The 24881-nt window shown below is 42.2% G+C and overlaps 1 protein-coding gene across 9 annotated transcripts in view; it reads left to right on the top strand.

Moving 5' to 3' along the window:
• The window catches only part of PTPRM (protein tyrosine phosphatase receptor type M), a 766944-nt gene that overhangs the window by 635553 nt on the left and 106510 nt on the right, over positions 1-24881 (top strand). The window lies entirely within an intron of this gene.

Genomic DNA, 24881 nt, shown 5'->3' with positions numbered 1-24881 from the left:
ATCCCAAAGCATCAACACACCTCCCAGGTTAATGAATATCTCCAGATTCTTAACCCAAATACATACTGCTTACAACCATTCTTAACTAAACTAAAATTTATTAAAAAAGAAAAAGGAGGAGTAATGAGTAAATAAAAGATCAAGTAAGTATCAGAGGGGTAGCCATGTTAGTCTGGATCTGTAAAAGCAGCAGAGAATCCTGTGGCACCTTATAGACTAACAGACATTTTGGAGCATGAGCTTTCGTGGGTGAATACCCACTTCATCAGATGCATCGTTAAAAGATCAGTATACATAAAGATACAAGTACAGTTCTGAGATCCAATTCATAGTAGAGATCCTGAAAGAGTTCTTTCAGAATTAGTCTGTAGGTTATAGTCCAATGTCCATATTCAGGGTGATCCAGTTAGAACTGGAGATCTCAGCCTTTTGACTTAAGCTTTCCCAGCATGAAGCATCAAGCAGATCTGAGATAAAAAGGATCAGGACCCAAGGAGTTTTTACAGAGTTCCAGGCCTTTTCTTGACAGGTCAGAGTCCTTAGGCAAACAATAGGCAATCATGGAGACTTTGAAGTAGACCTATTTTCTAAGCATCACCGGTAATTAGCTACATGGATTAACATAAGGCGATTGCTTGTTTTCCACCATTCACAGATGATTTGCTGTATATTTCAAAGAGAGAGGAATGCAGTTCATTTAAATGTTAAGATGTCCTTCTGTTCTCTGAATTAACAAAATACAGCATAGACAGGGACTGTTTGATTGCATTGTTAACCTCTAACAATATATGTGTAAACATACAAAAACATAAACATTATCTACCAAAATATATTTAAGGGTTGAATTTGGATTAATTAGACTGCAAGCTGCTTAACCCTTTCTGGCCATGTGTCACACTTTGTATAAGATTCGTTGAAATTATATAACAGTGGTAGCAACAATAATATTTTAATCAGATAATGCCATAGTGATATTTTAATTAGATAACACCACACTGCCCCAGTCCTGACCCCGTCCTGTAGTCCAAACCTCTCATCTCTGGCCCCACCCCCAGCCAGAGCCTGAACCCCCTCCAACACTCCAAACCCCATGGCCCCAGCCCAAAGCCCCCTCTTGTATCCCCAACCCCTCATACCCAGCCCCACCCCTGAGCCTACACCCTCAGCAACAGTCCTCATTCCCCCTCCCCGCAGCCCAACCCCCCAGCCCAGCCCGGAGCCCTCTCCTGCACCCTGAATCCCTCATTTCTAGTCCCACCTGCAGCCTGCACCCACACCGCAAGCCCCTCATCCCCAACCCCACCCCAGAGCCCAGACCCCAAGCCGGAGCCCTCACTCCCTCCCAACCCCCTGCCCCAGCCTGGTGAAGGTGAGTGAGTGTGAGGGAGAGCGAGCAACGGACGGCGGGGAAATGGAGCAACGGGGGGGTGGGGGGCTCAGAGAAGAGGTGGGGCATGGTCTGGCCTTGGGGCAGGGGCAGGACAGGGGTGTTCGTTTTTGTGCAGTTAGAAAGTTGGCAACCCTAAATTGCATCACTGGGAGAATTTAAGGGAAAAAAACTTCAACTCTCTTGGTCCACACATAATTTTTATACTAATTTGGCTATTTCAGTTGGAGGGTTATTTTGTAGTAATATAGTTAAATCAATACAACCCTTAGTGTTAAATCAATACAAGCTAATAGTGATACAATAGTAAATTATACCAAGTTTAATCCCCTTTACACCAATAGAAGTGCATCCAAACTAGGGGTTGCACCAGTTTAATTATATCAATTTCTAAACCAACATATTTAAAGCAGTACCAAAATTATGTCTATTCAAGCCCAAAGGGGTCGTTGAGGCCAGGAAAATGAGGTGTAGCTAGCAAATTTGTCAGTTAACACATGTTAATGAACACATTTTTTAGCACCAGTTAGCACCTATTGTAGACAAAGACAGAAGTGTTTTATATTCGTTAGCTGGTTCTGGTCAATCCTTAAAATTCTGTGTTCCAATCTGATCACCTTATCACAAAGAGGAGATAGCATATTTGGTGAGAGTGCAGAAATGGGCAGTAAGAATCACTGGGGCATAGAAAAATTCTCATGTAGAGAGATTTAAAAGTTTGAGATTGTTTATCTTAGCACGAAAACAAATAAGGAGATGTGATCAAAGGAAATAAAATTCTGAATGGCACAGAGACGGTAGATTGGGAATTTCTGTTCACCCTCTTTCTTGTTACGGAAACATTCAATGAAGTTGAAAGGTGGCAAATGCAAAGGAAATGCAGATGGAAAATGCTAACAGGTCATATGAAGAAATGCTTTTTCACAGAGTGTACAATTTGCCTGTGAAATTCATTGCCACAAGATATCATTGAGGCCAAGAGTTTAGCAGGATTCAAAATAGGATTTGACATTCATGTGGATAACAAGAATAGCCAGAGCTATGGAAGAATATATTAAAAAATTTAAACTAAGACCTTTGGAAGGGCTATAAATCCTCAAGCCTCAGGGCATAAGCTAACCTCTAAATACTGGAGGTTAGGAGGAAGCTTTCTCTGGGTGGCAGGCTATCCCATAACTGCCCACTGCAGGCTCTCTCCCCTCAAGCATCAGGTATGAGCCACTGTTGAAGAAAGGATACTGCACTAGAAGGCCAGTAGTCTGATTCATCTTTCATATTGGTGCTTAAAGCAGAGCATAACCTCTTTCCTATCGTTTTTGTCCCTCTACTCCAATCATAACCCTTCTTCCTTTTTGTCTGATTGAAGGACACACATGCTGCCAGAGAACAGTTTTAAGTGTTGTGCAGCTGGGACCCTTTTCTGAAATCCTGGAGATGGCAGGAAAAAGTAGTATTTTTTGTTATTGTTAAGCTGAAATACCAATTGACAGGACCCAGCTGGTGCTTCAACTCTACATGCATTCACTGTGACAGAGACAGCCATTGTCTCACCTCCAACCTGCACACATTTCACATGCTCTTTTCAATTCTTATTTTATATTCTGCAGCACCAGCTGAGTCAATCAGTTGCTGCAATCAGCAAAGGTTATTCTCTATCCCACAGGATACAAATAACAAAACAAAAAAACATGGGAACATAGAATAGGAGTGGAGATATTGGCAAGCACTTTAAACCCATTAAGGACAACAGCAGCAGCTGCATCTTGCAGTGTCTGGAGAAACCAACTGCTTTTTTTGCTTGATTTCTCCCCCTTTGATGATGATGATGATGAAAATCCATCAGAAAAGTATGGAGACTTGTCTAAAATAGTGGGAATTTTCCCTTTTATTATGAAAATTGTCAGCAACACTTCTCCTTAAAGACCATGCTTTGGTTTTTCTTTGTTTTTAGTTTCCTATATATTTTTATTACTTTTTTCTGTAAATAAAACATATTATGCACCCAGCTTATTTAAATCACAAAAGAAAAGTACATCTTTCCAGCTCTTTATTTGTATTTATCATATTAATCTTTGTGTAATCTCACATCTCTTAGAGCGAATGGTTTCCAGGTCTTGTTGGACTTGTTCATTTTTTTTCATAAGTCCCAAACATTAGACCTATCAGCCTCTTTTGTAACTGAATCTCTGAGGCCTGGTCTCCAATTGAAAGTTATAATGGTATAACTATGTCAACTGGGGGTGTGATTTTTATTTTTTTACTGATACCGTTATCCGAGTAGAAGCCCCTGTGTGAACACAGATATACTGGTATAAAGGTGCCTTATATGAGTATAGTTATTCCCCTTCCCATTTGGGAATAGCTGTACAGGTTGGAGCTGGTTGGGAATTGTCCGATGAAGCAGAGTTTAATTGGAAGATATCAATTTGTCAGACTGGAAACTTTTCATGAAAACATCCCGGGCATGGCAAACTTTCATTGAACCACAGGCATCCGAACCCTACTTGGTTTCCAGGTGGGCTGCTTGGGACTCTGGGCTTCAAGGGTTCCTTGCTCCACAGAAGCCCCACCAAGCAAACTGCTCTAGGGCTGGAGGTCTGGGACTTCCGGGGTCTGCAGCAGGCCCACCATGCCAGAGCTTTCAGGATCCCCGTTGTGGAGCCAGGAGCCTGAAACTCCTGGGAGCCCCAGCTATAATTGAGGCTCAGCTCCTAACTTCACAGCAGGGAATCTAAAAGCCCTAAGAACCTGATCTTGAGCTGAGGAGGGTTCCCAGTATCCCTGGCACAGAGCAAGGAGCTTAGAAGCCTTGGGACAGGCTTCCTCACCATGTAGACTGTGTTTCCAGGGTCGGCGGCTATGGAGCAGCCTTGCCATGCAGACTGCTTTGGGGCCAGGGATCAAAAGCTTCCAGGGTCGATAGCTCCAGGACAGTACTGCCATGAAGACTGCAGTGGACTAGGGACCCCAAGAACTTCCATACTCCTAAGCTAGTTGGTGCCCCAAGATACCTGACTCACTGAATAGCTGTGGTGAAACTATAAAGAAAGTTGTTTCTGTCAACAGCAGATACAGTCCTGGGTAGCATATTTCATCTCAGAAGCACCATTTATCGGTGGTTCCAAAATAATATTTTGTCACAATTTCCAGTTTGTGGAAAATGTTAAAATATTGAAATTTCCTGTGAATCAGAAAATCTTGAGTTTCAGCCAGCACTAATTTTGATGTAAAGTTATAGCAATCTAACTGCGTCCCCACTAGGGGAGTTGTACTGTTTCAGTGTAGACAATGCCTAATTCTCTTTCCCTTTCAATTGTTTGTTTTTTTAATAACTGTTCACAATATAGTGGATAGTTTCTAACTCTTGCAGGACAATAAACATTCATTGCCATCAAGGTTTCATTTTTAAAGCAGTTGATAAATGTTTAGTTTATCTTCAGTTTAGAGGATAAGAAGTCCTTCCATTAGCTTCTCAGCCAGTTTGTATGGTCATTTTGCACATGCAAATACAGATCTTTGCTTGCTAGATACATATCTTCCTTTATAGTCAATGTGTGCGTGCATGCACCATGAAGAACCCTACAAAGTTATCAGTATCTTTACATCATTGATAACACATTGCCTTCCTGCACCTGCTGTAGCAAACTGTCCAGTGATCTTCTCTAATACTGAACAAAATAATGTATTTGAATAAGGAAAATAGTATTTTCCCTAAAACTTCTGTCTCTCTCTCTTCCCCTCTCAACTGCTTAGCTTCTACCCACACCCTTCTGGGGTTCCCTGTTCCACTCCCTCCGACCTGCCTTCCTGCTGCAATGTCAAATAAAGTGTGTATTAATATACCCACAGTTTTCTCCCTTTGTTTTTTTGTATAAGCAATTTTAACAAGAATTAATTTTTTAGCAAGAAACTATAGATCTACACAAGTCACTGGCTTCACTGCTTGTCGCTGCTGGTCGTCTTCTAGGCTTGATAAAGGTTTTGTCCACTTGAGTCACTTGGATTATGTAGTTGAAGAGGTGTATATTCTCAACAGAGTTGTCTCCCCAGTGCTGCAATGTGTTTGCCATTGCTATTAGTTTGGGTTTGGAACTATTAGAAAATGCCTCCTATTCTTCTATAATCAGTAGCTGGAAAAGTCTCAACCATATAGGATTATGAGCAGCAAGCAAGCCCAGGGATGATAACAGCTAGTTTTGTCCAATATTTTCTTCACACAGTTTTATCAGGTTTATGCTGAGGTAAGGTTTGGGCTGCATTCTGCAGTTAAAGAGGAAAGCCTGGGATCTGTTGAATTTAGCGCCTGTCATCCCTATATCCTTTAAGCAGAGACACTTACAATGAAGATTAACCTGTAAGGTTGGCAATGTTGATCTGTTCCCTCCTTGATGTGTAAGAGTTATGGTATGCCGATAAGTAAATGGGCCGATATTGTCTGATACCCAACTTCAAACTGTATCCAGATTTATCAGCACTAGAGGCTATTTTAATTCATTCTCATTAGTGTTGTGAGGCTGGTAGCCAATCTGAAATGGCACTCTTAAGTACTTCCATGGTATGCTAAATTATCAATAGGGCTCCTCAGCTAAGCACTAGCCACAACTAAGGACATTGCTGGTGCATATTCTGCATAAGACTGTCACTTACCTCACCTACTTTGTCTCTAAGCCATCTCTGGAATTTGAGGGATATCTTGTGTAAGTCTTTACTAAGTATTAACAATACGAGTGGCTTCTGGTCTGTCAATGACCTTGAAATTATCAAGGCCCTGCAAATATCTTGGGAGCCTCTCTTATGCCTCTACACCCACTAGACGTTCCTTCTTTGGGCATATCAGGTGTCAGCGTCTGAAAGCTATGTGGAGCAACATGCTACAAACTCCTCAGCTTTTTTCCCTGTTCTCTTTTCCTTTTTTTCTCTGTTAGGTAGTGGTATTTCAACTGTAGCATTGTCTTTTTATGGACATACCATTGCCCCCTCATTAACTTATGTCCAGGAGCCATAGTTGGGTTTCTTTTCACATACGCCTTTCTTTCCTATTAGTCTTGCACCCTTAAAACTTGTTTTAATTTTGCTGTTTTCTTACTCAGATGACTCCTAATCTAAAGTGCCATCCATAGAAACTTTTAGTCCCTTCAGGCCATGCAGAATCTTGCTCAGTTTCCTCTGGATACCAAAGGGGATGCAACAAATATCTTCCAAACCACATTATGAAAATTGTCAACTTGGCACTGAGAAGAATTTGTCAGAATCCAGTATCTGCAAGAAGTAACTCCAGTTATCTTGGAGATTATATCTGTAGTGAGAGAATAAACCTTTTCCTTCTTGCTTCTCCAAGCTCTTTAGGTCTACACCCATACAAATGCTAACCCCTCCAACACCCCTCCTCCCCCCACTTTTTTTTTTATATAACAAGCACCAAAGAGAGACACCACTCGGTTGGTTCAGCAATCTATTACACACATTTAGTTCTCCATCCTGTTTTTCCTTCATATTGAGAAGCAGTAGGTTTAATAGTCTCCAAACTATCCAAGCATATGGAGTACCCCCCACCATTTTATAGATCTAATGCTGGTCCTTCTTTAAGCAGATCCCTTTTGCTGAACCAGCGCTCCCTGGGTTTTATTCATTAGTGTTAAATTCATATTCCTTGTCTTTTAGAATAAGGTGGGTTTCAGATTTACCCAGGCAACCTGTGTGTCCTCTCAGGCTGTTGAGCATTACTTTAAGAACTAGGGTTGGGATTCACAAGGACTTATGTGCTGCAATGCTGAGCTTTTAGGCACCCTGCCACCAAGTGGAATTTATGATCCCAAGTTAGACACGTAGGCTCCCTGAACAATGCCTGAGAAGGGGATGCACAAAAGCCAGCCAGAGGGAGTTAGGAACCTAAATCCAGGCAAGGAAGAAGCGCTTATCTCTGTTCAGTATTCACAGCTATGAAGCTAGGTCCTCCTTCAAGAAAAAATGAGGAGGAGAAGGTGTTCCCCACTACCTTGTAATGTTCATCCCCCGTGGTTAAAGTAGTCACCCAGGGGGAGGACAGTCTGCAATATTCCTAAAGGAAGTCCATTATACTCCACCCTGCCTAGCTAGCTCTGTTGGCCGATACATGTGGTGGAACATCCAAGGTTATGTCTACTCCCCAACTTTTGGAACATTCCACCTGGAACATCAAGGAAGTTCCTTATTTCCTCTTCCTCATTTCATGATAATGTAAACGTGGCCATAATCTACATAAGAGCAGCCATACTGGGTCAGACCAAAGGTCCCTCTAGCCCAGTATCCTGTCTTCCGACAGTGGCCAGGTGCCCCAGAGGGAATGAACAGACCAAGGCAATCATCGAGTGATCCAACCCCTGTCATCCAGTCCCAGCTTCTGGCAGTCAGAGGCTAGGGATGCCCAGAGCATGGGGTTGCATCCCTGACCATCTTGACTAATTTTTTTCCCATAAGACGGTACAGAAAAGCACACAGCACTTTGTGCCTTGTCAGTCATGAATCTTTATTTCCAATGGATAGAACAGCTCTTGGTAAAATCACCCATAATGGATTCTTATGACAGATAGGAGTTCAACATTTGTCACCAGCATGTAGCGTATAAAAATGAATGTTTGGTGTCTACAGCGTATAAAAGATATCAGGGGCTTGATACTGCTTCCACTGCAGGAAAAAAAAATTCCATTGTATTGAATAAGAGGACTCAATTCAGGAAGAAAGCTCCTAAGTATGTACCTAACTCCAAATGAAGTCAGTTGGACCGAAGCATATACTTAATCATAAAGGTGTGCTCATACATTCGTGAATCAAGGACTAAGTGTTTAGATTTGGGAGTTAAGTTCGGGCTCATCTTTACTGCTTAAATAATCATCTAACTAGAGCTAGCTGGGAGATAACAAAGTCCCACGAAGTATTTGGAAATTTCAGTTTTATCTCTGCCAAATCAGGACATAGAATCATAGAAGGTTAGGATTGGAAGAGACCTCAGGAGGTCAACTAGTCCAACCCCCTGCTCAAAGCAGGACCAACCCCAACTAAATCATCCCAGCCAGGGCTTTGTCAAGCCGGGCCTTAAAAACCTCTAAGGATGGAGATTCCACCATCTCCCTAGGTAACCCATTCCAGTGCTTCACACCCCTCCTAGTGAAATATTTTTTTCTAATATCCAGCCTAGACCTCCCCTGCTGCAACTTGACACCATTGCTCCTTGTTCTCTCATCTACTAACAGTGAAAACAGACTAGCTCCATCCTTTTTGGAACCACCCCCTTCAGGTAGTTGAAGGCTGCTATCAAATGCCCCCCTCACTCTTCTCTTCTGCAGACTAAATAAGCCCAGTTCCCTCAGCCTCTCCTTGTAAGTCATGTGCCCCAGCCCCTTAATCATTTTCATTGCCCTCGGCTGGTCTATCTCTAATTTCTCCACATCCTTTCTGTAGTGGGGACCCCAAAACTGGACACAGATGTGGCCTCACAGGTGCCGAATAGAGGGGATAATCACTTCCCTTGATCTGCTGGCAATGCTCCTACTAATGCAACCCAATATGCTGTTAGCCTTCTTGGCTACAAGGGCACAATATTGACACTTATCCAGCTTCTCGTCCACTGTAATCCCCAGGTCTTTTCTGCAGAGCTGCTACTTAGCCAGTTGGTCCCAGCCTGTAGCAGTGCATGGGATTCTTCCATCCTAAGTGCAGGACTCTGCACTTGTCCTTCTTGAACCTCATCAGATTTTATTTGGCCCAGTCCTCCAATTTGTTTAGGTCACACTGGACCGTATCCCTACCTTCCAGCATATCTACCTTTCCCCCCAACTTAGTGTCATCCGCGAACTTGCTGAGGGTGCAATCCATCCCATCAGCCAGATCATTCATGAATATGTTGAACAAAACAGGCCCCAGGAAAGACTCCTGGGGTACTCCGCTTGATACCGGCTGGCAACTACACATTGAGCCATTGATCACTCACTACCTGTTGAGCCCGACAATCTAGCCAGCTTTCTATCCATGTTATAGTCCATTCCATTCAATCCATACTTTTTTAACTTGCTGGAAAGAATACTGTGGGAAACAGTATCAAAAGGTTTGCTGAACTCAAGATATATCACGTCCACCACTTTTCCCATATCCAGAGAGCCAGTTACCTCATCACAGAAGGCAATCAGATTGGTCAGGCATTATTTGCTCTTGGTGAATCCATGTTGACTGTTCTTGATCACCTTCCTTTCCTCCAAGTGCTTTCAAATGGATTCCTTGAGGACCTGCTCCATGATTTTTCCAGGGACTGAGGTGAGGCTGTAGTTCCCCAGATTCTCCTTCTTCCCTTTTTTAAAGATGGGCACTATATTTGCCTTTTTCCAATCATCCAGGACCTCCCTCAATCACCATGAATTTTCAAAGGTAATGGCTAATGGCTCTGCAATCACATCAGCCAACTCCCTAGGCACCCTCGGATGCATTAGATCTGGACTCATGGACTTCTGCATGTCCACCACCTGTTCTTTCACCTCTGAGGGCTGCTCACCTCCTCCCCCAGTGCAGCCGTCTGGGAGCTGATCTTGTCTGTGAAGACTAAGGCAAAAAAAGCATTGAGTACTTCAGCTTTTTCCACATCATCTGTCACTAGATTGCCTCCTCCATTCAGTAAGGGCCCCACACTTTCCCTGACCACCTTCTTGTTGCTAACATACCTGTAGAAACCGTTCTTGTTACCTTTCACATCCCTTGCTAGCTGCAACTCCAATTGTGCCTTGGCCTTCCTGATTACACCCCTGCATGCTCGAGCAATATTTTAAATATTCCAAAGCAGAAATGTTCCAGGCTGCAGAGCTTCTGAAACAAAATATGCTCCCCAGAGTCTCATGCTCCTTGAGCTGGCTGACTCTTCCTCTGCCTTCCTGGCAGGCTGTCCTGAGTTCTAGGTTGTTCATCTACCTGCTGAGTGAGCTTTCAAGCTGCCCCACTCCCTAGGCTCACCTCCCCCTCTGCTGAGCTTCCCATCTGCCTGCCTGGCAGGCCCCACTTCCAAAGCTACTCAGCTTCTCATTTGCGTGTGTGGTGGGCAGCCAAGCTGCTCCAACTCCCCTGCCTCCCCATCTGCCCTATCAGGTTGGGAGACCAGGTAGCAGGGCAGCTCACAAGGCAAGCAAATAGGAGCTGGGAAGCCCACAACCCACTGGGCTGGCAGATTGGGAAGACAAGCTGTCAGGAAACCCAGCACTCTGAGGTCTCTTCCAACTCTGATATTCTAAGTGAAAATTCCCACAGAATCAACATTTTCCACAGAAAGTTTCAGTTCTGTCAAATCAGAAAGTCTGATGAAAAAGTGTTCCATTGGAAAACTTTCAACCAGCTCTGCATCTAACAAACTGATTACACAAGCATGGGAGGAAATAGAAATAATAGGTAGAGGGTGCCAATTACAAAACCATTTTACAGGGAACACAAGGCAGCAGACTGTAAGGGAACACATTTTCAAACCCTGTGTAGAGTTACCAGGATTACTTTAGCTCATTTAAAACAAATGTATTATACAGAAATATATGCATAGTTTAGGAATATAGTAGATGAACTATTGCTAAATTAGAACTCTTTTAGCAGCTAAATTATGTTAATTTGATTTAAAATGTGTTTCTCTATCTTTTAAACAGCCTAGAATAATGTTCTGGTTGTGAAATTGCCAATGGATTACAATGCCTAATTATATATAGTGACTAAATACAATCCATATAAAAACATGCAGGGTATATTTATAATAAATAATGAATATGTTATAATTACATTTAACATTATTTGCATAATTTAAAATGGAATAAATACATGAATGATTTTTATGTCCTTTTAAAGGGCAATAATAAAATATAAAGGAAGTTCTAAGCTTATATGGAGTAAGAAGTAATGAATAATATCTTGAACATTAAAGGACAATGTTTTAATCTTTGTGCTTAAATTGGACCAACCCATTTTCACAGCTGCAGTAGGAAAAACATGTCAGCAGTTTTAAAACTAAATAATTACTGAAGCAAGGATTATGGATTCTGATCAAATATTCAGCGTTTTATTTGAATAATTAATACATCAGTCTGGGACACATATAGAGTACTTATTCGGCAATTTTCATAAAACAAACATTTTTCCCCATGTCATTAGCATTGCAAAAGTTTTACCTAAAATTGGGAGTATTGAGCAGTAAGGTGGTTCAGTGGATTTTCCATCTGGAGACCTAGGTCAGGAGTGAAAATAAGTTTGAGGAGCTCATCCTATGATGTTATTCACAGGGGGGACTTATGCGCCTGTCACCATAGGTGCCTACATCCAACATTTAGATGTCACTGGCATTCAAAAAATCATCATTCACCTGCTGCCTAATCCTGTAAGTGCCTAGCGCCCCTAAACCCCTATGTTTCCACCATTAAAATTCCCAAGGTGCCTAAATTCCAGCAGCGGGGCACATGCACAGCCACCTCAGTCCTGATGGCACCAAGCTGCTGGGCATCTAACTCATGCCTACGCCTCAGTGGGATTCACAAGTGAGGCTATCGCCTACACCTGTCGTACTCTTTCGGTCTGATCTGGGAGGTGTGCTCTGCTTTTAGCCCAGAGGTAGGGTACTCACACAGGTTGTGGGAACCCAGGACTCAATTTTCCCCTCTGCCTCATTTGTAGAAGGGATCTGAACTTGAGTCTCCCCCTTCCTAGAAGAGACCTGACGACTGGGCTGTCATCCCGCTGGCACAGCTGCAGAGCTCCAAGTAGTCTCCTTTCAGAATGCCATCTGTTGCTCACCTTGGAGTGGTGCAGGTTCTACAGGGCACAGTACAGTCTCCTTACACCTCAGTTCAGCAAGATATGCCTCACTATAAGCACGTGAATAGTTGCTTTGAAGTCAGTGGGAATATTTATGTACTTAAATACTTTGTTGAATCAGACACTTAGAGTTTGGCATGAAAGAACGTCAGGTTTTGTATTTGGTTTTACCTATGGTGGTTTATAGGCTGTTTTGTTTTCCATAGCAGGAATGGTGATGGGTCAACAAAGTTTGAATTTTAAATAAGACCGGCTGAAAATCAGGGACCCAGTTGTGCAGTTCTTAGTCTGTTTTTATGCAAAACTCCCATTGATTTTAATTAGCTCTTGCAGAGCTGCAGGATCCAGCCCTGAATTAACAGGCAGGAAAGACAGTAGGTGACTCAGAACTGATGGGAAAATTTTACAGTGCAAAGCTCTTTAAGGTTTTTATGTCCTTTCAGGATGCCTCTGAATCGACATATAACTGTCAAGTTGAGACATTTCCTTTAAATCCTGAGAAAGAGTGGATACAACTGATCTGGTCTCTAATGTGATATTGGTATTGCCCTTCAAAGAGTTGTCAGCCATTATTCATTTCCAGGATGTATTGTGTGCATTAGACGTCTTTCAGAAAGTACCTGCTTGATTTAGATTTTTATGTCAATTCAGCTGTGGTTCATTTACCTTTGCTTTTTGCTTGCAACTGTTACGAAGTTTTTTGGCTGCGTATTTGGTGAGAATGGACAAAATACTACATGTAACACCCAGGGTGTTCCTTCGCTGTGGCCGCCTGCTTGGTGCTCGCTACTTGGAGTGGCTTCGTCCCTCTCCTTGCATGAGTTGGGTCCTGTATTCTTTCCTGGGGCCTGGTGACTCCACCCAAGGTAATTCCCTTGTCCCTTGGGAATAATGAATACTGCTACCACTACTGGCAAGGAGTATAAAACCCAATACACATGAATCAATCAAGTACATCAACACAAACTCTAGCAAAAGAATGACACATCCCAAAATCACTGTACAACAAAGGGGGACTTTATTGAGAGCAGGAAATATAGGTTGTGGGGGGGAGGAAAGGATTAGAGTTAACTCAGAAGTACTAAATATCAACCAATCAATCAGTTCACCTCTCAACCCTCACAACTCTTCCTAACCCCAGCTCCCTCCCTGGCACCTTCCTGGGCAGATGGTACGCTGAGGTGAAGGCCTGCAGCACTGTGAATGTTGGCCGTTGGAGCGCTTCGTCTTCGTCCTTCAGGTAGGACAGGGTCTCAGCTGGCTCTCAGTAGCCAGCGCCATGTTGGACCTTTGCAGAGGTGCTGGAACAATTTGTATAGTGGGGGCACTGAGAGACATTGAACCAAACTGTAAACCCCCGTATATGATGGAAACCACTTCAAGCCAGGGGTTGCAGCCACAACAGCCCCAGCACCCCTAGTTCCAGCACCTCTGTATGTCTGCCACTCTGGGCACTGATCTGTTCAGGGCTAGATCTCCCTGACCCATGCACTGGATCTCACAGCAGTTCAAAGACCCTCTTTGGAGAAGGAGTTAATCAGAGACTCTGTGAGCTTTCTGCTCCTCTCCATGCTCCCAAATTCACAGCTCAAAACTGAAACTAAAGGCTAGTCTCTTTGTATCTGAGTCAGGCTGTCTCCTTCCATGCAGACGCCTCCCTGTTGGGGAAACTCATCAGGAGTTTCTAGTCCAGTCTGTCCCTGCCCCTGACTCTGAGCATGCTGGGAAATAAAGCAGGCTCTGCGAGGCATTACTGTTGTAGTTCTTAGGGTAGGGGCATAAGCCAGAGTTCCAGGAGCTGGCAAAGTCCAAGTAGGAGTTACATACACTATTTAGGGGGAGGATAGCTCAGTGGTTTGAGCATTAGCGTCCTAAACCCAAGATTGTGAGTTCAATCCTTCAGAAGGCCACTTAGGGGTCTGGGGCAAAAATTGGTCCTGCTAGCGAAGGCAGGGGGCTGGACTCAATGTCCATTCTAGGAGATTAGTATATCTCTTATTATTTTTAGTTTTATTGAAATTGTTTGTTTGTTTTTTCACTCATTGTCAGGTTCTCCAATAAGTTGTGCTGTTCTGCATTGCTCCTACAGCACACGGCAGCAATAAACGAACCTAGCTTAACAAACCATCCAAGGATCCCCCTGGGTAGGAAAATCCTTGCATAGCAGCATGGCACCTCCTGTGCCACCACCCTCCAGTGCAGAGGGCATAGCTGGGGGATGGAAGTGGGGCTAAGTTGTAAATTTGTTGCTGATCCCAGCTAGCTGTCGTAGATGGCCTCTTAAGGCTGTATTTGTGCCAGGGATCAGTGTAGACTGCATTGTTAACAGGAGTAAAATGTAAAATGCACAAATGGTTCTATATACACACAACAAGCGGACGTGTGATGTAAAAAGATGTTGTTTACACGTATCCTGGTGGAATGTTGTGTAGCCCTAACATCACTTTAATTGATAAAGAACATGAATAGCTCTTTAATTTTATTTAGGGGATTCTCCTGTTTTTTCACTTTCTTCTGTTAAACTAATGCACTTCTGATTCACATTGTTCCCATGAAATCTAGGATGGTGATTTGCTAAAGGAAAAGATGTAAGACACATCAGCAGTAAACTGATTTATATATAAAATGCATATGGCTGCCTAACAGCCTGATCCTGCCACTTTTGTGTTGAGGTAATTTCATTTACATTAATAGGGAAGTTTAAGAAGCATAAAGTAAGTAAAGCTGGCAGAATCCAGCCCTGATGTAGCCCAATGAACCTTTTCTTACCTTTTAAAGGGGAAGAAGGGGGCAGTTGTATCACTTTGGAGATGAGACATAAGTCAAGAGTAGGCTCCAAATAACAGGAAAGAGTTCACTTGATATTTGGGCAAGGGCAGGCATTTCAAATCTAAGCAAGTTTGATATCTTATTGTTTTGCTAGTCACTGTATACACATTTCAGTTTTACAACTGAGTTTTTCACTGTCTCTTCCTTTTGCAATATCATTTGGTTGAATTTTACATCATGATGGTGACATTGTGAATCAAGTCAACAGTACTGACAGTAAGCAGAACACACACAAGTGATCAGAGCCATGCTAAAGTAAAAAAATTATTCATGAATTTTTTTTTGATTTTTTTTTATAAATTAAAATGTAGCTCTGGTCAGAGAATGATATGTGTTCACTCCACGAATCAGCTGTGTGTATATTCTATGTGTAGGGCCTACCAAATTCACGGCCATGAAAAATGCGTCATGGACAGTGAAATCTGGTCTCCCACTGTGAAATCTGGTCTTCTCTGGGCTTTTGCCCTATACTACACAGATTTCACGGGGGAGACCAGCATTTCTCAAACCGGGGGTCCTGACCCAAAAGGAAGTTGCAGAAGGGTTGCGTATTGCCACCCTTTACTTCCGCACTGTCTACAGAACTGGGTTGCTGGAGAGCTGCGGATGTTGGCTGGGCACCCAGCTCTGCAGGCAGCAGTGCAGAAGTAAAGGAGGCAATACCATAACATGCCATCCTTATTTCTGCACTGCTGCTGGCAGTGGCACTGCCTTCAGAGCTGGGCTCCCAGCCAGCAGCCACTGCTCTCCAGCTGCCTAGCTCTGAAGGCAGCACCGCTCCCAGCAGCAGCAGTAGCACAAAAGTAAGGGTAGCAGTACCACAATCCCTACTACAGTAACCTTGCAAACCGCCACCCGCCCCTCCCCCGACACAACTTTTTTGGGTCAGGACCCCATCAATTATAACACTATGACATTTCAGATTTAAATAGCTGAAATCATGAATTTTACTATTTAAAAATCCTATGACTGTGAAATTGACCAAAATGGACCGTGAATTTGGTAGGGCCCTGCCTATATGCCGACTTTGCTGATTTTTAGTACTTACATATAGCTCTGTCATATAAAGCATGGCTCTAAAAAAATGTTAAGCTATCTCAGAATTTAAATTTTTCTGTAAGGTTTTATTGTTTTAGAGAACTGTATTTTTTCGCTTACTTTTGATTGAGCCTATGTATTTGTTGGTTTTTTTGTGCTTTTAGTACTAGTTCATTCTTATTGTAAGTTGATTGATTGGCATTATTGAGGTACAGGGCGAGCACAGCTGGGAAGAAAACTGCTTTCCTGTTAATATAAATAACAGCATGTTATCTTTTAGTTCAGGCATGCTACAATACAGATCACAGAATTGGCATACATATTTTACAAAAGAATGAGTGGCTGGATCTTATCAAACAATAGTTCTGCATTGCGTATTAACCCTTTGGGCACTGCAGATAAGCATACTTGTCTGAAGCTAATTATTCTTTTAGCAGCACCCCCAACCCAACCTTCTCTCCCTACTACAGAACTCAGCTACTGCATATTTGCACTCACCCAACCCACTTCCCAGATGCAGAAATACTCCCACCATTACTGCTTTTGACAAGATATAAACCCAGAACCCTCCAAGCTATTAAAGCTTCCCTTCCCCAGCTTACACATATCACAAAACTCTTTTAGAGAGGCTGACTGGACTGTATGGGGGAGGGATAGCTCAGTGGTTTGAGCATTGGCCTGCTAAACTCAGGGTTATGAGCTCAATCCTTGAGGGGGCCACTTATGAATTTGGGAGCAAAAATCTGTCTGGGGATTGGTCCTGCTTTGAGCAGGGAGTTGGGCTAGATGACCTCCTGAGGTCCCTTCCAACCCTGATAGTCTATGATTCTAGCCAATATATTGGTGTGCTTGAAAAGGTTAGCAATGCAATAATGTAAAATGAGATGACAGGGTAGCTTTCCTCCACACTTCTAGACAAAAATATACTAAAAATATTCTAGCTAATATAGCAAAAAAGCTACCACTGAAGAGGTCCCAAGTTACAGAGGAGTTCCCTAAACTGGGCAGTAGACTGTTCCACATACAGTTCTGGCTACCCTTTGCAAATAGGTATATACCTTCTAACAGGTGATGGTAGTATACACACAAAAAGCTACATCAATTTATGCCAAAACTCTGGCTAGCATCAGTCCAAATATCTGCTCATGTATAAATCAGTAAAAGTAAGAAGTCTAGATACCAACAGTGATGAGTACAATATTACTACCTAGAAGGAAAGCTCAAAATTCCACTTAACAGCCACCCAGTACCAAAAAAAAATATCAATGCTAACTTTGTTGTTCTGTTTCAGATAAAGCTTTAAGTGCCATACAAAGAGCAATCCAAAAGTTGTATCTCCACATTCTATTATATAGGTTTGCTAGTCTCCTACAAAAACTACATCCCCTTTTCAATGCTGAACTTTTCACTCCTACATCACCCATGGATGTATATTTTAGCCTGTGTTTTTACCGTCAGAATTGTGGTGTAATGTTTAGTTTGTGCATAGCAGAATTAGCCACTCTGTGTGCACAATCATTTTCTTTTTGGTCCAGAATCCTGTTTATTTCTCCTGGCAGAATTTGGCCTGTATTGTTTAAGTTTCTTAATATACTAATATCTGTGCAATTCTGGTAATAGAAATTTCATAAATGTGCACTTTATTAGATTATTTTAAACAATATGTAATTGGTTTAATGAGAAACAGATGCCTGGAATCTTTGTATTGCCTTCAAAAAGAAATATTTATACAGATTCATTTTTTTTTAAAAGTATTTTATGGAGGGATGAAGAGAACAAAGGCATCTGGTGTTGTACAGCTGAGCTTTTATAATGTTGGTTCCCATCAATTAATCTAACTTGAGTGCACGATCCTAATGAAAGGAAATGCAGAATACAAATTTGGAGTAGCAATGTATATAGATCTTGAAATGTCCATGGATTGCTGATAAATTGTTTTATTTTGTAAGATCGTGCAAATAGAAACTGAAGAGGCAGTTTGCACATAACGAAAGGTGTTAAGCCTCAATCTTTATTACTGTAAGATGGTTTAGATATTCAACAACAGTAGAGTCCGAACAAAAAGTCTAACAAGGTGACATGTTTGCAGAGCTTTCTGACATCAAAAAAAGATCCTTATCATAATGTCATGGATGTGATATACCTGCAGAACCTTTATTATTCCCTTTTTTGTTCTTGAAGCCATGCATAACTCACTTAAGATTTTTCACAACTGCTTTTTAGCTCTTTACTTTTGCAACTAGTTCTTACACACTTGTGGAGGAAAATTCATTTAAAAAAAAAACAAATCTGGCTGCCTTAACTGATATTCCATTGTCAGCCATTTAGCTTTGTGCCCTCTGTTAGCAAAACTTGCTCTCGTGTCTATTGTGCTTAGTATTTGTCCTAACAAGAGGAACACTTTTCTTTAGGCCTAAGGGGATATTCCGCTCCATTAGCCATCCTTCCTTTTATGTTTTCTGTGAACCTCAGGCCTTGGGCAGTTGTTGATACCAACGCAAAGTAGATGTAAAATGCTACCAAACAGGAAAGCAACAGGAAATTTGTGCCTTTGTGTTTTGAGGCACTTGAATTGCCACACCTGGTGGATGTTGGCTTTGCTATCGGTCAACTATATACCTATCCCATTGTATTCCTATCAGGAGTACAACCTGATATTCTCTGATATGTGAATTGCCCATGATCTTCCATATCTAGCCATCAAAGGAGCCCTGGCTTTGAACTTCTGCATGAATGGTGCAAAAAAGGGACAAAGAATACGAACTCAAACTCTAATGATTAGCACCCTTTGTTATGTTTATAGAAACATATGTTTGTAAGACCTGTAGGGTTCCCTTATCAGACTGTAGAGCAATTCCAGCTGCATGGAGTGGTGTGGAATTAGACTTGTAAAACATCCATTATAATGGCATTGCTAGTACTTTGTATTGCAAACTCTTGCAATTTGTTCTGCTATTGATCTGATGACAAGGTAGTAATACCAAAAATCTCATGTCAGAACAGTGATGTAAAATGTTCTTGAGGAAGTGATAGCTTCTGGGAGCTGCATGGAGACTTTTAACAGCCTGGCAACTCTAGCTTTCCCCCACAGTGGGGAGAGCTGGCACCGAGACTCGGGGCTTCCGAGTGCAGAGACTTGCCATGGGCTGAATGAAATTAGGCGGGGCTGTAGGTTCCCCACCCCTGCTCTAGAGGCACCAGCTGAGTCTGAGTCAATGTCAACTGCCTGTGATTTCCCTCCCTTTCCCCCATTATATATATGTGACTATATTGTGCATGAGGGATAAGAACAGGGATATTTTTTTTCTTAATCTTTTATTATATTAAAATATATATCCTAGGACATTTTGAAAGTTCACAACCCACATAGTGTTAGTTTCAACCAATGAAATAATAGAACAGCATGTAAAATACAAAATCACTAGAGCCCTGGGTGGATACAAAATTTGTATCCGCAACCTATCTGCAAAAACTGATGTGGATATCTGTGGTTATAAAGCAGATAAATGCAGATTTGCAGGGCTCTAAAGATTACCACTATTTTGAAATCCCTTTTTTGCTTTTTCTCAACCACCTGAAAGAAAGTAAGAAATGTAACAAAGACAATCCAGAATTATAATTAGCTTAATAAAGTATCGTTTGACTATATGAGAAACAGTAGCAGAAGTTCAGAGCTCCAGAGGTCCCATACAAAAGGTTACAAAGCCTCATTAACTAGCTTGTCCCACCATTTCTTTTAATTGCAGAGAACATGGTGTTTAAAATCATCCAGTTCGGATATTCATGTGCATAAATGAACTTCTGCTTACTATGGAATTTATCTAAAAGAGTATCTTTAAAATTAAAGAACTCATGGCAGAATTCTAGAAAAATATGTCCACTTTCCATAAAAGTCTGTTATATGGAGATTTCGGTGGCATCGTGCAGACTTCTGTGGAAGTTGATACTGTGCGTGTGCATGTACGTGTAGGGGACATCTCCAACATCCCACTGCTTTTCTCCATGGATTTTCTCCCTTCAAAGGCCCAGTAGCAGGCCAGCCTTTCTTACTGGCCTATATGGACTGGATACTACAACTTCCAGAGTGTATTAATACTGCTCCTGGGTCACTCGCACGGGCAGTGGTATCAAAGACAGGGGAAGGCTGAGTCTACCCAAAGTGCCTGCATGACCCCACCCACACGCCACTCTCAGGGCCCTCCTGCTTCCCTTCCTGAGACACGAGTTCCAAAAGCAGGATTAGCTGGAGCACTCCTCTCACTGCTGAGGCATCCAGCTGCTGTCATGGACTTCATTTTTCTTCTCCGACCAGAAGAGCAGGCCAGGCTGAAAATTATAATCACTAAGGCAGATAGGATGGTAGCCCAGATGTTGGCAAGGCCTGTTGGGAAGGAGGCTGCTGTATAAGGATCTTGTTTCTCTTAGAACAAGGAGAAGCTCAGAAGGCTCTGGAGAGGGTGAGAGGTCTCTCTGAAAGGAAGAGGTAAGTATCTCCGCATACTCACACCAACAAAAAAGTGTGATTGCAAACACTGGTGACTTTGAGGCAGACCCCTCTGGAGATGGCCATGTGGAGAGTAAAACACCCTAGCAGTGACGTGATTTTATTTGTTTCTTTGAAAGGACACTGCAATGGTGGCCCTTGTATGTCTCGGCCTGTCACGTTGTTCTTACTTTCCTTATAATATGCAACATTATCTATTGGAGAAAACAATAGAATGTGCATAAAACTCCATATGTGAGTTCCAGTGAACCCAAACTTTGGCCTTGGGGTTATTAGGATGCCATGTCTCCCCTTAGCAGAATTAAAAACATATTATGCAAGCTTGATTTTTCCTTTTCGTTTATCCTTTCTGTATTACCTAAAGGGGGCCATGCATGGGAGCCCTTGTGATTCATTGAACTAGCAATCTCTGGATAGGGTTTTATTGGTTCTGAAAGTTCAGATCAGTTGAAGGTATGTTACAATTTAGCTGAAGGTAGAAGTCTTTCATATTTGCTTTCCAAAACTCGCCATTTATGTTTGCTTTTGTCTCCTACTGCTTTTGGCTTTCTAATCTCCATAAATGTTTTCTGAGCAGTAGACCCCATCTTCCAGGGAGTTTTATTACTTTCAAGATGTTTCTAAACTTTATGGTTCTAAATCAGGAACTGCATGTCTTCCCAGAGGATTTTAGGATGTTATCAAGTTTCTTCTGCTGGGGTCAGCTATTGACTTGAAAAAGTCAGCAAATTCCACTCTTAGCCACTTTCCTTTTAAATTCTGAGCTCAGTGTATTTAGGGTGTTTTTGTTTTGTTGATAAAATAAAAATAAACAATATTAGGACTTTCCTTTGGTTTATCTAGAAATGTGTCAGAATGCAGTTCTCTCACAACTGTATAATGTAGGCCACAGCACTGAGTCAGTATTACTCACCCAACTAGAATCGTTTTCCCTCCTCTGGGGAGGCTCTCCAAGAAGCAGATTGCAGAGGTGCACAGCTATTATAAAAAAGGGAAGGATCCATTCAAGTAAACTGAGTCACACAAATTAAAATATGGTGCAACATATGACCCAACATCTATGACTCAGTTGCAACTGCCTTTGAAGTGAATGTGAGTCTTCAACTAATTTCAATGGGAGATGTGTTGAGCCCATTCAATATATAAATAAAGGAATATTGTATTTGTACTTTATTGGTTATATCACAAACATTAGCAGCACAAAAAAGTAATAATTATAACAAAAAAAATTATTCAGATCTCACAATTTGAATTAAATACACACTTTTGTAATGTTTCTTTTCCTGCTAGTTAAAAAAAAGCTTTATTCTAATTTTCAAAATTGTGGTTCTATTTTAAACCCATTGCCAGCTCTTCCCTTTTATTGTATGGAGGGGGAAAATTAGTAACTCCTTGTATTCCTTTCACAGCACATTGTAGCTTCATGTTCGGCTTTAATGACATTTCATTAGCTCTTCGAAACTGTTCCCTCAGGCAAGCTTTTATTATTTGTAAATTAATTCAAACATCACAGTGCAACTCTTCGGGGATGGCGGGGACAGGCTATTGTCAAAAAAATATTCAAAATCTTCTGTCAGAATTTGTCCTGGAGTTGAAGCTAAAATGCTTAGAAATATCCAAATTAGTCATACCAGAGAGGAATTCTAAGATTTTTAAACATGTTTTCTGAACCCATTTATGTATTAAGATTCTTGGATTTAATATAGAAGTCTGAGAACTGACAGTTTTCTGATTTCCAAGAACTGCTCTGGAAGGAATGCTTTGCTTGTCACAAAGGCAATTTGAAGAGCATTTCTGGTGGAAAGTATAGAAATGTAACCAGGGGCGGCTCCAGGCCCCAGCACACCAAGCGTGTGGTTGGGGCGGCAAGCCGCGGGGGGCACTCTGCCAGCACTGCGAGGGTGGCAGGCAGGCTGCCTCCGACGGCTTGCCTGTGGAGGGTCTGCGAAAGCCACAGGACCAGCAGACCCTCCGCAGGCAAACCGCTGGAGGCAGCCTGCCTGCCGTGCTTGGGGCAGCAAAATCCCTAGAGCCGCCCCTGAATGTAACATTCACAAAAGGTTTTCAGATTCTCACAGAACATGTATCCATGTGTACAAACACACACTCTGACCAACTGAGCATAAATGGTGACTGGACCCATAAGGAGGAAGGGTGCAGGCAGGGAGAAAGAGGATGAACAAAACACTGCTGCTGATATAGTTTTGTATTTTAAGGTAAAATATAAATCCATTCCCCTTCCCCTACAAAGTCTGACCCAGCCTTAATTAATACTAAGAAAATTATGAGCCTCAGCTCAGCCTTAGTTAATACTAATAACCACGGTGTTATTAGAATCCGAAGCACATGGCAACATCAGCCAATGATGTAGATACTATCAGCTGAAGTTCTAGTAGTCTGCTACTGTGGCTACTTTAAAAAAAATCTGAAGCAAAACAGCACTAGACATTCTGAATCACTTTTGCAGAACTCAAAACGGAATTGATTTAAACCCACCTGAAACACTGGCAGCAGTTCATCAAACTACCATTTGAGAGCTACTTTGGACTCTTCCTCCCCTGACTGGGGTAGCTGAGATGGCATTTCAAAGATGACACTTGGAGAATGAAGGGAAACAGAGAAAAATGTCAGCTAATGTTATAAAAACATTCTACTGCCTAATTCAGAGCAAGGCATTAGCATGAGTTTTAGGTGTTCACCTTCCTGCTTCAATAATGAGCAATTGACCCTTGGATATCTGTGGTTGAAGTGTAGCCTGCTACACACAAAGCAAAGTTTCAGTGGACTAGGTGAGAGCTTGGCCTCTCCTTTTCCCTGAAGATGATTAACATGCAAAGTGGGGGCTTCTTCAGAATGGCTTTGGTTTTTCACGTGAGGAATTGTACACGTACATATCTTGTGCTGTGAGATCATTATTCTCACAAGCTAAGCAGGGCCATGCCTAGCTTGCTGGAGCAAGTGGTTTTAGTGATTCAGCAGGTGTCCCTCTCATCATTGAGGCAAAACTGAATTAGTGCCCAGCACTACGAGCCAGACCACGTCCCCAGAGCCACACAAAAAGGGGAACTGCCACATCTAGATCTTCCCCTGCCCACATGAAGGGTGTGAGGCCAGCATCTCTTTGGCACCATCAGCCTTGTATTTGACCCACACAGGGCCCTCTATGGAGGAAGTTAAAAATCCGCAGGATGGCTGGGTCAACTAACTTTCCTGTTGAACTCCCTTTAAGGCAGTGGGGGGAATTATGGGGAAGCCATGGACAAGAAGCTTGACTGGGCAGTGACTCCAAAGTTGAGTGTGGGTGGGCCTGGCCTCTCATAGATAATTAATATTTGTTCTGTGCTTTGAAGCTGTAACATGACAAGGATTATTAATGAAACTCTGAAGGCCAAAAGAGAGGCAGACAATAGTTCAACCAACCCCATCTGCTGTAGTGATGGCTTGATGTGGACCTGGAAACAATGAGATACAGACACCATAATATGATTAAATACAGAGGCTTTTATTTAAAATTGTTACCTAACTGAGGTAATCACCCAAAGCTACCCAGAAGGATTATTCCAGTTTGGTTCTCAATGATCACCAGTGGCCAGGTGACCCGTAGAGCTGATGGCAGACATAAAGGCCATGCCCACCACCACTACACCCTCAAATCTGTGAGGGGAACTTGAGTGGAAGACGGAGTCCCAATCTGCTCCACTCCTCCATGCCAGAGGTCGGAGACATAGAGGCAAATCCCAGCACCGTGCATCACTGTGCCCAGCAGGAATGCCCTTTCTTCTTCAGCAGCACTTCAGCAGACGGTCCTTCTCTCCAAGGGACCTGCCGCCGAATTGCTGCCGAAGAGCCCAACGTGCCACTCCTTCCCCTTGACCGCCCCAAGCACCTGCTTGCTGAGCTGGTGCCTGGAGCCGGTTCTGACTATTGCCCCTCTCATTTTAAAAAAAAAAATCTCTGCAACATTTTCTAGTCACATACTCTTGAGTTATGCAATTGAAATGTGTAATTACATCCCATCGAAAATGATATTGGGAGGGGGAAGAGGTTATAGAATTGCAGACCATGTTTCTTATTCAGGAAAAAAACTGATAGCATATATGTGAAGTTCAATTTATTTCTGTATTGCAGCCATAGAGGATGTTTCTTCTTAAAATGCAGAAGTAGTTGGTATTCACTGGAGCTTGTGCAGTTTCATTTGTATTGTTTTATAGATATTTTACTGCTGTGAGTGGTGTTTAGGTTCACTGCCTTTCTCCAAAATGTATTAGACAGCATAGTCAGAGACAACACTTTTAATTACATATTAAGCTGAATAAAACC

Source organism: Chelonoidis abingdonii, chromosome 2 (genome assembly GCF_003597395.2).
Source record: "Chelonoidis abingdonii isolate Lonesome George chromosome 2, CheloAbing_2.0, whole genome shotgun sequence".
NCBI classification, from domain to species: domain Eukaryota; kingdom Metazoa; phylum Chordata; order Testudines; family Testudinidae; genus Chelonoidis; species Chelonoidis abingdonii.
This window is presented reverse-complemented; position numbering and strand designations above follow the sequence as displayed.